Genomic DNA, 15707 nt, shown 5'->3' with positions numbered 1-15707 from the left:
AATGTAAGGCCAGACACTATAAAACTCTTAGAGGAAAACATAAGCCAAACACTCTATGACATAAATCACAGCAAGATCCGTTTAGACCCACCTCCTAGAGAAATGGAAATAAAAACAAAAATAAACAAATGGGACCTAATGAAACTTAAAAGCTTTTGCACAGCAAAGGAAACCATAAACAAGATGAAACAACAACCCTCAGAATGCGAGAAAATATTTGCAAATGAAGCAACGGACACAGGAATAATCTCCAAAATTTATAAGCAGCTCATGGAGCTCAATATCAAAATAACAAACAACCCAATCCAAAAATGAGCAGAAGGGCTTCCCTGGTGGCGCAGTGGTTAAGAGTCTGCCTGCCGACGCAGGGGACACGGGTTCGTGCCCTGGTCCAGGAGGATCCCACATGCCATGGAGCGGCTGGGCCCGTGAGCCATGGCCACTGAGCCGGCGCGTCCGGAGCCTGTGCTCCACAATGGGAGAGACCATAGCAGTGAGAGGCCCGCGTACCGCAATAAAAAAAAAAAAAAAAAAACACTACAATGAGGTATCACCTCACACCAAGTCAGAATGGCCATCATCAAAGAATCTAGAAACAATAAATGCTGGAGAGGCTGTGGAGAAAAGGGAACCCTCCTGCACTGTTGGTGGGAATGTAAATTGATACAGCCACTAAGGAGAACTGTATGGAGCTTCCTTAAAAATCTAAAAATAGAACTACCATATGACCCAGCAATCCCACTACTGGGCATATACCCTGAGAAAACCATAATTCAAAAAGAGTCATGTACCACAATGTTCATTGCTGCTCTATTTACAATAGCCAGGACATGGAAGCAACCTAAGTGTCCATCGACAGATGAATGGATAAAGAAGATGTGGCCCATATATACAATGGAATATTACTCAGCCATAAGAAGAAACGAAACTGAGTTATTTCTAGTGAGGTGGATGGACATACTGTCTGTCATACAGAGTGAAGTAAGTCAGAAAGAGAAAAACAAATACCATATGCTAACACATACATATGGAATCTAAAAAAAAAAAAAAAGTTTCTCAAGAACCTAGGGGTAGGATAGGAATAAAGACGCAGACGTAGAGAATGGACTTGAGGACACGGGGAGGGGGAAGGGTAAACTGGGACAAAGTGAGAGAGTGGCATGGACATATATACACTACCAAATGTAAGAAAGATAGCTAGTGGGGAGCAGCCACATAGCACAGGGAGATCAGTTCAGTGCTTTGTGACCACCTAGAGGGGTGGGATAGGGAGGGTGGGAGGGAGATGCAAGAGGGAGGAGATATGAGGATATATGTATATATATAGCTGAGTCACTTTGTTATAAAGCAGAAACTAACACACCACTGTAAAGCAATTAGAGTCCAATAAAGATGTTAAAAAAAAGGAGTACTACTCAGTAGTAAAAATAAATTATACACAATAACTTATGAATATAAAAATTTTATGTTAAATGAGAGAAATAGATTCAAAATATATATATATATATATATATATATATATATCATTGAAAAACCCAAACAAACTTTTTGGCCACCCCGATATTATACTTTGTTGTCATTTTACCCTTGTACATATTGTTCATTTCTATTTTTATATGGTGGCATCTAGTCTATCTTAATTTAATGGTGTGTGTTTGTCTCATAATTTTTGTGTATACTTCTTCCAGGAGAGTGGCTTGCTGATAATAGGCACTCAATAAATATGTATGGATTGATGAGTGGATCATTGGGAGATGGATCATCAACTGTTTACCCTTACTTCTTTGCTAGTTTCACCCCATCTATTCTACATTCTCACCTGAATGTTGATCTGGAAGCCATACTACTAAACTTTACATCATCGGTTTACAGACTTTGTGGCATTGAAATCACCTGAGATCCTGGAGCCTGGTTTCACCCTCAGAGATTCTGATGATCAATCCAGGTATAAACTGGGCATCAGCATTTCTGAAAGCTCCCAAAATGATTCTTATGTGAGGTTAAAAACCACTACTTTACAAGCAGATATGGGACAATGAAAAACCAGAAGGCTAATGGGGAAAAGAGAGTCTGGAAAGTTGTCTTACCTGTTTGGATGTCATTTATCGCAATGTTATCAGTTATATTAAATTGGCAAAATTTAGTAAGCAAATATATCAATAGAAATATCTTTGGAGAAATGGGAGAAAAGTATTGTGTAAGTTTAAGTCATTATCATTACCTGGTAATACAACAAATTTTAATGTTTCGATTAAATGAAACATATTTTCTATTGTTAAAATAAAAATATTTGAGGGGCTTCCCTGGTGGTGCAGTGGTTGAGAGTCTGCCTGACGATGCAGGGGACACGGGTTCGTGCCCCGGTCCGGGAAGATCCCACATGCCGTGGAGTGGCTAGGCCCATGAGCCATGGCCGCTGAGCCTGCACGTCTGGAGCCTGTGCTCCGCAACGGGAGAGGCCCGTGTACTGCAAAAAAAAAAAAAAAAAAAAAATCAAGGAAACTCCATTTGCCAAAAGCTAAAAGAAATAGCTTGGTCTTATACTGGGAGTGGAACTAAAGATTCACTAGCAAGAAAATTCAGGTAAGGACCAGAAGAAGTACCCATCTGCTTGAAGTGGTCTATATGGAGATCACAGCTTCCAGCCAACTCAAGTGCATCTCACCAAGACAGTGAGACAGAGAACCTGAGTAATCACAATAGGTGCCTTTTACCAAATCCTTCTAAGTTCTGGAACAGTACCGGGAACCTCCTGAACATTCACTCCTATAATTTCTTGGGTCCACATCAATACAGTTTGGTTTCTACTGGAATGAAGGCCCTCATGGGGCCATATTGAAAAGGTGAATGGGGAAACAATCAAACTGTGCATTGGGGGATCTTCCTTCATTAATCCCTGGGCATCGGGGAGGATAAGAAAGTAACGCTTGTCAAGAGCTTACTATGTACTAGGCACTAGACTGAGAACTTTGCATATGTTATCTCTGTTTATCTCTTCGAATATTCACAATAACTCTAGGAAAGGGCCATTATTTTTCTCATTTTAAGACACAGAAAGCAACACTCAGAAGTGAAATAACTTTCTCATGGTGAAAGCTACTAAATAGTCAGGTAAAGAGCTGAATCCAGGGTCTAGTGTGAAACTAGCTGATTTATACTTGGGGCAGCTTCCCTGAGAGGTTTGTTCCATCCCAGGGCCACTTGTCCCACTTTTAATTCCATTCCCATTGTTTCTTTGCCTTGCCCTCCTAAGTCAGACCCTGGGTTTTGACTCTAGTCCCACCCCTTCAATCCCCTTATCTGCCCATCTCTGACTCTCTCTCTTACGTTCACTGACTCCTGCAATACTCAATAACCAAAGCAAGATTTTTCCTTCAATGCTTGAAAGGCATTTTATAAGTATAATGCTGAGAATTTATAATTCCAGCCATATCATTCTAAGAAAGTCCAAATCCTTTATTTTACCCTCCTTCCTTTATCACGGTGATATAGACAGACTCTTAGGATTCAAAGTCTAAAGGAACATTTTTAGCTCTGCTACTGATGTATTACTCTGTTTCAAGATCATATTGCTATTCTCTTGGTATGATTTTATTTGGATTCTAATATGACTTTAGGGGAATGTGAGCTCTGTAAAATATATTTATGTAGCTGCAATAAAAGAATTGAGATGGTCATGAAGGGAACAAAAGAGAACAAAACACCGGAAGATGCTGCGAATCACTGTGGATATTCTATTTCTGTTACCTGGTATGGGACTCACACAGGAACAATTTCCTAAAGTACACAGATAACAGTTGAAAAGCCAAAATATAATTTCAGTTGGGAATCAGATTGTGTGTAGCAGGTTTTTTCCCTATTCTAGACAAATGAAAGATATATAAGCTCCTGAAAACTATGTTTTCCAAGTTCTCGTGTCCATGTGAATGGTGACTTTAGATTTTAGTCAATTGTAAAAACCTCAAACCTAATTCATCTAGGTTGTAATGGGAACTATCAAGCAGAATGAGTGTAAAAACATGTGAATACTATTTTCAAGATGAGTGGTTTAGTTAGGTAGAAATAAAAACTGAAAATCTGTGTTCATGTATTTTTTTTTCATCTCTAGAACAAAGCACCAATCAGCATTAGCCTTTTAAATTTAATTTAATTTAATTTTTATTTTATATTAGGGCATAGTTGAGTAACAATGTATATTTAAAGTAGGTAACCAAAAAGGACCTACTGTATAGCACAGGAAACACTGCTCAATATTCTGTAATACCCTAAATGGGAAAAGAATTTCAAAAAGATTAGATATATGTATATGTATAACTGAAGCATTAGCTTTATATAACCTGATTTTGAATGTTGTCTCAAACAACGTTTCTTTATTCTTTTTATTCTTCGGATAAACAAATACTATAGGAACAGCTGTACTAGGTTGGCATCACTGCCCAGGCAAGCAGAGGATCCTGGAGAACCCAAGGAAAAGGAATAGAAAGGCAGCTCCAATTACCTACCCTAGTAGCTCCCTGGCAATACTGTCAGAGACTGATATTGTTGAGAAGTAAAGTATTTGGTTTGCTATGTGGCATTTAGTTTTTAATCTCTACCTTATACTTAGAACATAGCTTTTTTTATTGACGTATAGTTGATTTACAATGTTGTGTTAGTTTCAGGTGTACAGCAAAGTGGTTCAGATATATATATATCTGAAAAAGAAATATATGTATATATATATATTCTTTTCCCTTATAGGTTATTACAAAATATTGAGTGTAGTTCCCTGTACTACACAGTAGGTCCTTGTTGGTTATCTTTTTTATATACAGTAGTGTGTATATGTTAATCCCAAACTCCTAATTTATCCGTCCCCCCCTTTCCCCTTTGATAACCATAAGTTTTCTATGTCTGTGGGTCTATTTCTGTTTTATATATAAGTTCATTTGTATCATTTTTTCTAGATTCCACATATAAGTGATATCATATGATATTTGTCTTTCTCTGTCTGGCTTACATCACTTAGTATTGAAATGGAGCAGAACCCTGTGGTCCTTGCCCCCCATGTCCTCAGCCTGCCTTATGTCTGTAGAAAAACTTCAGCCAGATTAATAAGTTTAATCAGAGAAGTGAGAAAATGCATAAACAAAGGAAAACAGTCAGAGGAGACCAAATAATAATAGTTTAGTCATTAAGCAAAGTCAAGGACCTTTAGTTCCTCCTCAAGGGCTATAGATAATATTCTGAGCCATATCCTTTGAGCTGTTTTGTAGATACTGAAACCCTCACCAGGTGGAAAAAGTTAACTACATGATGACCAGACTGTAGCCATGACATAAGCTGCCACAATTCCAAGAACTGGCCTCAAAGAAATGCGAACAAACTGAAGACTAACTGTACTTAAAACAATCAGGATAACGACACTGATCAGCCCACTGCATGACGAATTTCAAGACGACTGTCAGAGCTGACTGTGCTGTTTCTGCATGTAGCCCCCTCCCTCCATCTATAAAAGCTCTTGCCCCTGATGGTGGTGGGGGCAGGGGAGGACGTGAGTCCGCACCAGCCCTCCCAGGTTGCCAGACTCCGAAATAAAGCAAACCTTCCTTTCCTCCAAGCTCGCTGGCTTTTGAGCGGCAAGCAGGTTTTCGCGCCCAAGGTGAGGCTGAGCTCTCGCGATATCTTCCCCAGGGGTTTTCCCAAGCAGGGCCACCGGCCAGCCATGACAACGCACCGGGATGGTTGCGATGAGCCGCTGTTCCTGGCTATCTGGCCCTGAGAGGAGGCTTTAGGGGGACGTTCCTAGCAGCTGTTGATACCATTTGTTTCAGGGATCCTCCCTGTTTCTCCCCTGCTCAGCACTGGCTGCCAACTTGCGCTTTTCCTTGATAGAATGGAAAGATGCATCTGGACAAGCTAACGGCTCCAAGACCAAGTAAGTCCACCGGTGTGCAGCTGGGCAAACTTCTCTTTTGGGCATGAAGTGCTATTTGGGCATTTTGCCAATTGGTTCTGATGTCTGTCTGCCGCTGAGGACCGTTGTGAGCACTGAGTGTCATTTGGGCGTTTTGCCAATTAGCTCTGATGTGTGTCTGACATTGAGGGCCGTTTCTGAGCACAAAGTGCTATTTGGGCATTTTGCCAGTTGGTTTTGACGTATGTCTGACGTTGAGGACCATATGTGAGCACTGAGTGTCATTTGGGCATTTTGCCAATTGGTTATGATGTGTGTCTGCCATAAAGGACCGTTTGTGGTGGGGAAGTGTTTGAGAGTCCGTATCGTTCATCCTCTCAGCGGATTTGTGGCAGTTCTGTCTTCTGGTGTGTGAGTGTGTATTCCATTTGTGTGATTGGCATTCTTGTTGCCTTCTGTAAAATGGGAAATCCAGGTTCAATTCATTAAGAAAAATTTTAGCTATGAACCTGTGACTAAGTAAAGAAAGATGATTTTTTAACAGTGTATGGCAACAGTAGTCTTCAGACTCTGGAGAAAATTGGTTAAGATGAAACTTTTTTGAAACTCCAAAACTGGTTCTTTTTGCATATGCAGTTAGAGAAAGCTGGCTTGATTAAAATACTTTTTTCAGAATTCTGACCCTGAGAGAACAAAAATATGCCTAGGAGAAAACTTGAAGTTAACTCTTATAATGTCCATGAAACACAAACACGGTCCACTTTGCCTGAGATTTTCAACCTTGGGTTAATTAGTAGAACTTAAAGACAAAAAAAAAAAAAAAAAAAAAAGAAAGAAAGAGAGAGAGAGAAAAGGCTTCTAAGATGAAACTATGAGATCTCTGTCTGGATATATACATATGTGTGATGTTGTCATAAATGGGATAAAAACTTTTGGGTGAACATTTTGGAAAAATCGTGTTTCAGGGATGTCTACTTAAAAATAGTTTTTACAGATTTTTGGTAATTTGAAACTTTAGAGTTTTGCTAAATTAAGTTAAATGATGAGATTTATTAAAGGTCTGAATCATTTTTTATACATCTTTATTGGAGTATAATTGCTTTACATCTTTGTGTTAGTTTCTGCTGTACAACAAAGTGAGTCAGCTATACACATACATATATCCCCATATCCCCTCCCTCTTGAGCCTCTCTCCCACCCTCCCTATCCCACCCCTCTAGGTGGTCACAAAGCACCGAGCTGATCTCCCTGTGCTATGCAGCAGCTTCCCACTAGCCATCCATTTTACATTTGGTAGTGTATATATGTCCATGCCACTCTCTCACTATGTCCCAGCCTCCCCTCCCCTCCACAGTGTCCTCAAATCCATTCTCAATGTCTGCAAGGTCTGAATCATTTTTAAGATAATATACTGGAAGTTTGATTGCCAGACAAGTCTAATTTTACCTGATTTTGTCTTCCTATGAAAAAAGAAAAAAACTAAAGATATTTAGGTTTATTAAATACACATCTTATACCACATTAAAGAGAAATTGTGCTATGAGAAAAGTGTATGTTTTTAGAGGTTATGGAATATGTTCTTAAGTTTGCCAATCAGAAAATGCTGATATAACAGTTCAATTACTTGTTTGTTGGTTTTGTTAAGGTCTTTTAAAGGTTAAAAGTTGTAATATGTAATTAAAGCTACTAAAAATGATAAAGGAAGCATTTCAGTGTGTAAAGCAAGTAGGCTGTGTGTTATTGGCAAGAGAAGGTATAACGAATGGAAATATTTTTGTTGAGGGATAAAAGGAGAATAATTTTGGTCTACAGTTGGTTGTTTCTGGATGGGAAAAAAATGGGACAAATTAATATGGATACAGAAAGTGATAAGTGACTTGTGAAAAAGGAACTTTGAGAAAAGAATTTTGTATGTTGTCAGGATTGATTAAAATTGGATTTAATTTAATTAGACAAATGAATTTTGTTATTAATAGTAGCTGGTATAAGACTGGAATTTGGTTTTCTCTCTCTGTTAAGAGAACAACTTTTTCCTGGTATTGAGCTGCTTTTGATAAGAGATTGTAAGTTTCTTTCTCTAGCTGACTTTGAGTTTTCCAGAAGGCACCTGAGGCACCTCAGAGGGAAATATTGATAAGAAATTTAAAGAATTCTAATAGAAAGCTATTGTTTTACTACTAAACATATTTTTGACCCCAATGTTCAAGACGGCAAAGATTGTCTATTGAAGTTCTCACAGAGTATAACTACTTATGATGACTGTCACTGATGGCTTTAAGTCTATTGCTAAAAGCATATGTGCAATGTTTGTGTGTCAGTTGGATATAACTGATAAAATGTATAGCCTATAAAGTGTTTCCCTGTCAGCATACCCCTCTGTACTTGGGAGGGAGAAGTAAGAAGGCTATTAGCAGAGTGAAGACATAGGAGGGAAGCAGCAGTGGATATTAGGTAATTTTTAAGAAATATAATTTACAAAACTGACACTAAAATAGATGGAAAACTTAAAGACAAATTAAGTTAGAAGAAATAGAAAACGTTGTCAGAGTTACTCACTACCATCCCCTCATCACCCCCACACACACACGCATGCAACAAAACACACACACACGCCACAAAACACACACACACACACACAACTACCACCTATAAAAGTACCTTATTTAGATTCATAGAGGAAACCAAATTTTTAAAGGCAAATAATTTCAATGCTACTTAAACTACTGAACAGACAAAAATCAATATAAATAAAACATTGCAGTAATACCTAAACTTGATGAAGACAGCACACAAAAAAATACAAAACACAGTGTCTGGCCTTACATTTAGGTCTTTAATCCATTTTGAGTTTATTTTTGTGTATGGTGTTAGGGAATGTTCTAATTTCATTCTTTTACATGTAGCTGTCCAGTTTTCCCAGCACCACTTATTGAAGAGGCTGTCTTTTCTCCATTGTATATTCTTGCCTCCTTTATCAAAAATAAGGTTACCATATGTGCATGGGTTTATCTCAGGGCTTTCAATCCTGTTCCACTGATCTATAGTTCTGTTTTTCTGCCAGTACCATACAGTCTTGATTACTGTAGCTTTGTAGTATAGTCTGAAGTCCAGGAGTCTGATTCCTCCAGCTCCGTTTTCCTTTCTCAAGATTGCTTTGGCTATTTGGGGTCTTTTGTGTTTCCATACAAATTGTGAAATTTTTTGTTCTAGTTCTGTGAAAAATGCCATTGGTAGTTTGATAGGGATTGCATTGAATCTGTAGATTGCTTTGGGTAGTAGAGTCATTTACACACTGTTGATTCTTCCAATCCAAGAACATGGTATATCTCTCCATCTGTTTGTATCATCTTTAATTTCTTTCAGCAGTGTCTTATAGTTTTCTGCATACAGGTCTTTTGTCTCCTTAGGTAGGTTTATCCCTAGGTAGTGGAAAACATAGGCAGAACACTCTATGACATAAATCACAGAAATATCCTTTTTGACCCACCTCCTAGAGAAATGGAAATAAAAACAAAAATAAACAAATGGGACCTAATGAAACTTAAAAGCTTTTACACAGCAAAGGAAACCATAAACAAGATGAAAAAACAACCCTCAGAATGGGAGAAAATATTTGCAAATGAAGCAACTGACAAAGGATTAATCTCCAAATTTACAAGCAGCTCATGCAGCTCAATATCAAAAAAACAAACAACCCAATCCAAAAATGGGCAGAAGACCTAAATAGACATTTCTCCAGAGAAAATATACAGATTGCCAACAAACACATGAAAGAATGCTCAACATCACTAATCACTAGAGAAATGCAAATCAAAACTACAATGAGGTATCAGCTCACACCAGTCAGAATGGCCATCATCAAAAAAACTACAAGCAATAAATGCTGGAGAGGCTGTGGAGAAAAGGGGACCCTCCTGCACTGTTGGTGGGAATGTAAATTGATACAGCCATTATGGAGAACAGTATGGAGATTCCTTAAAAAACTAAAAATAGAACTACCATACGACCCAGCAGTCCCACTACTGGGCATATACCCTGAGAAAACCATAATTCAAAAAGAGTCATGTACCACAATGTTCACTGCAGCTCTATTTACAAAAGACAGGACATGGAAGCAACGTAAGTGTGCATTGACAGATGAATGGATAAAGAAGAATTGGCACATATATAAAATGGAATATTACTCAGCCATAAAAAGAAATGGAATTGAGTTATTTGTAGTGAGGTGGATGGACCTAGAGTCTGTCATACAGAGTGAAGTAAGTCAGAAAGAGAAAAACAAATACCGTATGCTAACACATATATATGGAATCTAAAAAAAAAGAAAGAAAGGTTATGAAGAACCTAGGGGCAGGACAGGAATAAAGATGCAGATGTAGAGAATGGACTTGAGGACACGGGGAGGGGGAAAGGTAAGCTGAGACAAAGTGCGAGAGTGGCATAGACTTATATATACTACCAAACGTAAAATAGATAGTAAGCAGGGAGCAGCAGCATAGCACAGGGTGATCAGCTCAGTGCTTTGTGACCACCTAGAGGGGTGGGATAGGGAGGGTGGGAGGGAGACGCAAGAGGGAGGAGATATGGGGATATATGTATATGTATAGCTGAGTCACTTTGTTATAAAGCAGAAACTAACACACCATTGTAAAGCAATTATTCTCCAATAAAGATGTTAAAAAAAATACAAAACACAAATTGCCTAATTCAAACGGCAGCAAACAGAATCTTGAATAATATTAAACGAATGAGTGGGATTTATTCTAGGAATAAAATACATATAGTTAGTCATATATATATATATATTTAGTATTAAGAAATTATCAGGGATCATTTCCAATTATGCTGCAAAGGCATTTGATAAAATGCAACATCCATCTGTGTATGTCTTTTGCCTATTTTCAATTGGGTTATAAGACTTTTTTTATTAATTAATAGAGTTCATATGGGAAAAATATTAATTTGTAGGAGGACTTTATATATTTTACATGCAATTCCTCTGTGTCAATTGTTTTCTCCTGGTTTGTGGTTTGTCTTTTAATTCCCCGCATGGTTTCTTTTGAAGAACAGAGGTTTTTAATTTTAGTCTAATCAACTATATTAATATTTTCCATTTTTTTATTATTTAAGCATCATTCTCCAAAAAAGTCTGTTAGTTTTTATGCTTCAACATCTGCTCTTCAAAATTAAGCTCTTAACAAAATAGAAATATATAGACACTTCCTTAACATAATAAAATATATACATCCAATTCCAAAGCTAGTGCCATGCTTAATGAGGAAACCTAAGAAGTAACCCATTAAAAGCAAAAACAAAACTAGGATCTCCATCATCCCCACAACTATTCAACATTTTCCTGAACATATTAGCCAAAGCAATTAGAGAAGAGAAAGTTACCTAAAGTACATAAAATGGAAAGGAAGAGGCTAAGTCATTTGTATATGGTAGGACCATGTACTTGGAGAACCTAGGAGAATTCACTAAAAAGCTATTTTGAGCAAGAAAATTCAGCAAAGTGACTAAATGCAATATTAATATACAGAAATTAGTAGCTCATTTATAAAACCAACAACCAAATAGAGCGATTTTACAATATAAATACATTTTTTTCAATGTGCAAGATCTACATGGTTAAATGTTTTAAATGCTATGAAGACCTAAAAGAAGACTTAAATAGCTGGAAAGTCATACTTTTTGACAGCAAGATTCAATATTGTGAAGATGATATACCTGTGAATTTAACATAATCCCATTAAAAGTATCAAAGCAATTTCTTTTAACCAGACAAGCTGATTCTAAATTCAAATGGGAAATATTAAACAGACAGGATAATTCTGAAAAAGAAGAAAAAGGGAAGACTAGCCATAAAGATACTAAAACATAAATATTATATAAAATGTAATAATGTAATAATAATTAAAAGTGAGATACTGAAGCATAACCAAGCAAACACAGCAACTGAACAGAAAAGAAATGTCCAAAAGAGGTCCAAACACATCTAAGAATTTGTTATACAATAAAGGTACTATTTCAAATTGGCAGGGAAACGATGGCACTGAAAAAACTGGGGAAAATGGCCAGCATTAGATGATGTCACCAAAATGGCAGCAAAGAAAGCCCAGCCTCCATCCACCAACAAAGATCAACAGTTAGGCCACTATCCATGAATAAAAACAGCACTGGGAGAGCTCTGGAGTCCACTTAAGAAACGTCAACAACATGATGGAACAACAACAACAAAAAAATAACTGAGAATAGCCACACATAAAGGGAAAGAAGACAGCTTTATTTTGCCTGCATTGCCCCATCCCCCAAGCTGGCATTTCTCAGTGCCAAGAGGGAATTCCCCAGTGAGAAGGAGTTCCCCTCACTGGGAAAGATAAGCAGGATGACTGATGAGCTTCCTCAGGCTTTCAGGACACTGCACAAATGTCCTGTTTCAGTTTCACCCCACCCAGACCAGCAAAGCTGAGATATATATAGACAGTTAGGAAAAGGAAGAAAAGCAGGGTATACCAATAGCAGCCATGCAAAAGAAGTCATTGTGTTTCCCAGTGATTTGCTCTGCAGACAAGCCCAGCAGTTTTTGCCAATGCAGCTGTACACTTGCATGCCACCAGCCTGATACCTCTCACTGGCCTCCACTGCTGTGCACATCCAGAGGATGCTGACATCCAAGGCTTCCACAGCTGTTTTGGGCCTGAATCAGGCCCTGTTTTCTGTCACTGGCCTGAACCACTGCACTCACCTGCAGCTATTCCCTCCAGCTGTGGATCTGCACACCCCAGCCTGACCCCCATCACCGGCCTCCACTGCCGTGTGCTCATCATGAGACCCAGCAGCCATGGCAGTACCTAGTGACAACCAGGGTCCCCACACCTGCCAGTGCACCTGCAGTTGGCCTTGGCCCTTGCCGTCTGCCCTGGACCCCACCATCTGCACAGGCACCTGCAGTTGGCCCCTGTAGCCAACTGTGTGCACACCACTGACTCCAGCCACCACTGCTGCCTTGTCCCTAGGTGCTTGACCTAAGGGTGACACTAAGGATCCCAAGAGACCATGCAGCCACTGAGGACCCCCTCCAGTGTTCACCAAGGACCACATAATTGTCGATGTTGTGGACCCCAGTGACCTGGTGCCATGACACATCCCTGCACTTGGTGCCCTGCAGCACTACATCTTGCTCCACCATGCCCCCGCTGTAGGTGAGTCTTCCCTTATCACAGTCAGTCAACAAACTCTAGAAGAGGTGACTGCTTCTTCAAATTCACAGACACCTATGCAAGGCTACAAGGATCCTGAAGAATCAGAGTAATATAACTCCACCAAAGAAAATAGAAACCCCCAGTAACTGGCCCCAAAGAAATGAAGATCCAGAAATTTCCCAAAAAAGAATTCAGAATAATTGTTCTAAAGACACTCAGAGAGGTTTAAGAGAACACAGATAAGCAACTTAATGATATCAGGAGACAATATAAAAACAAAATAAGAAGTTCAACAAAGAGATAGAAAACAAAAAAGGACCAAACAGAAATTTTGGACCTGAAGAATACAATAACTGAAGAATTCAATAGAGAGGTTTAAGAACTAATTAATCAAGCAGAAGTAAGAATCAGTGAGCCCCAAGACAAATCAATTGAAATTATCCAATCAGAGGAGCAGAAAGAAAACAAAATAGAAAGGAATGAAGAAAGCCTACAGGGCTTATGGGACACCATTAAAAAAACAAAAAAAGGTGCTCTCACTGCCTCTTGTGAGAGCACTGGAATCACAACTAACTGCTGAACAGTCATCGACAGGAAGACACGGGAACTCACCAAAAAAGATACCCCACATCCAAAGACAAAGGAGAAGCCACAATGAGACAGTAGGAGGGGTGCAATCGCAATAAAATCAAATCCCATAACTGCTGGGTGGGTGACTCACAAACCGGAAGACACTTATACCACAGAACTCCACCCACTGGAGTGAAGATTCTGAGCCCCACATCAGGCTTCCCAACCTGGGGGTCCAGCAACGGGAGGAGGAACTCCTAGAGAATCAGACGTTGAGGCTAGCAGGATTTGATTACAGGACCTCAACAGGACTGGGGGAAACAGAGACTCCACTCTTGGAGGACACACACAAAATAGTGTGTACATTGGGACCCAGGGGAAGGAGCAGTGACCCCATAGGGACTGAACCAGACCTACCTGCTAGTGTTGGAGGCTTTCCTGCAGAGGCGGGGGATGGCTGTGTCTCACTGTGAGGACAAGGACACTGGCAGCAGAACTTCTTGGAAGTACTCCTTGTCATGAGCCCTCCGAGAGTCTGCCATTAGCCTTGCCAAAGGGCCCAGGTAGGCTCCACTGTTGGGTCACCTTAGGCCAAACAACCAACAGGGAGGGAACCCAGACCCACCCATCAGCAGAAAAGCAGATTAAAGTTTTACTGAGCTCTGCTACCAGAGCAACACCCAGCTCTACCCACCACCAGTCCTTCCCATCAGGAAACTTCTACAAGCTTTTAGATAGCCTCATCCACCAGAGGGCAGATAGCAGAAGCAAGAAGAACTACAGTCCTGCAGCCTGTGGAACAAAAACCACATTCACAGAAACATAGACAAGATGAAAAGGCAGAGGGCTATGTACCAGATGAAGGAACAAGATAAAACCCCAGAAAAACAACAAAATGAAGTGGAGATAGTCAACATTCCAGAAAAAGAATTCAGAATAATGATAGTGAAGATGATCCAGGACTTTGGAAAAGGAATGGAGGCAAAGATTGAGAAGATGCAAGAAATGTTTAAAAAAGACTTAGAAGAATTAAAGAACAAACAAACAGAGATGAACAATACAATAACTGAAATGAAAACTACACTAGAAGGAATCAATAGCAGAATAACTGAGGCAGAAGAACGGATAAGTGACCTGGAAGACAGAATGGTGGAATTCACTGCTGCGGAAAAGAATAAAGAAAAAATAATGAAAAGAAATGAAGACAGCCTAAGAGACCTCTGAGACAACATTAAACTCAACACATTCGCATTATAGGGGTTCCAGAAGAAGAGAGAGAGAAAGGACCCGAGAAAATATTTGAAGAGATTATAGCCAAAAACTTCCCTAACATGGGAAAGGAAATAGCCACCTATGTCTAGGAAGCACAGAGAGTCCCATACAGGATAAACCCATGGAGAAACATGCCGAGACACATAGTAATCAAATTGGTAAAAATTAAAAACAAAGCAAGGGAAAAACGACAAATAACATACCAGGAAACTCCCATAAGGTTAACAGCCGATTACTCAGCAGAAACTCTACAGGCCAGAAGGTCGTGGCATGACATATTTAAAGTGATGAAAGGGAACAACCTAAAACCAGGATTACTCTACCCAGCAAAGATCTCATTGAGATTTGATGGAGAAATCAAAAGCTTTACAGACAAGCAAAAGCTGAGAGAATTCAGCACCACCAAACCAGCTCTACAACAAATGCTAAAGGAACTTCTCTAAGTGGGAAATACAAGAGAAGAAAAGGACCTACAAAAACAAACACAAAACAATTAAGAAAATGGTCATAGGAACATACATATTGATAATTACCTTAAAGGTGAATGGATTAAATGCTCCAACCAAAAGACACAGGCTTGCTGAATGGATACAAAAACAAGACCCATATATATGCTGTCTACAAGAGACCCATTTCAGAGCTAGGGACACATTCAGACTGAAAATAAGGGGATGGAAAAAGATATTCCATGCAAATGGAAATCAAAAGAAAGCTAGAGTAGCAATACTCATATCAGATAAAATAGACTTTAAAATAAAGAATGT

This window comes from Mesoplodon mirus (genome assembly GCF_964341445.2).
Source record: "Mesoplodon mirus genome assembly, chromosome: 2".
NCBI lineage: Eukaryota > Metazoa > Chordata > Mammalia > Artiodactyla > Ziphiidae > Mesoplodon > Mesoplodon mirus.
This window is presented reverse-complemented; position numbering follows the sequence as displayed.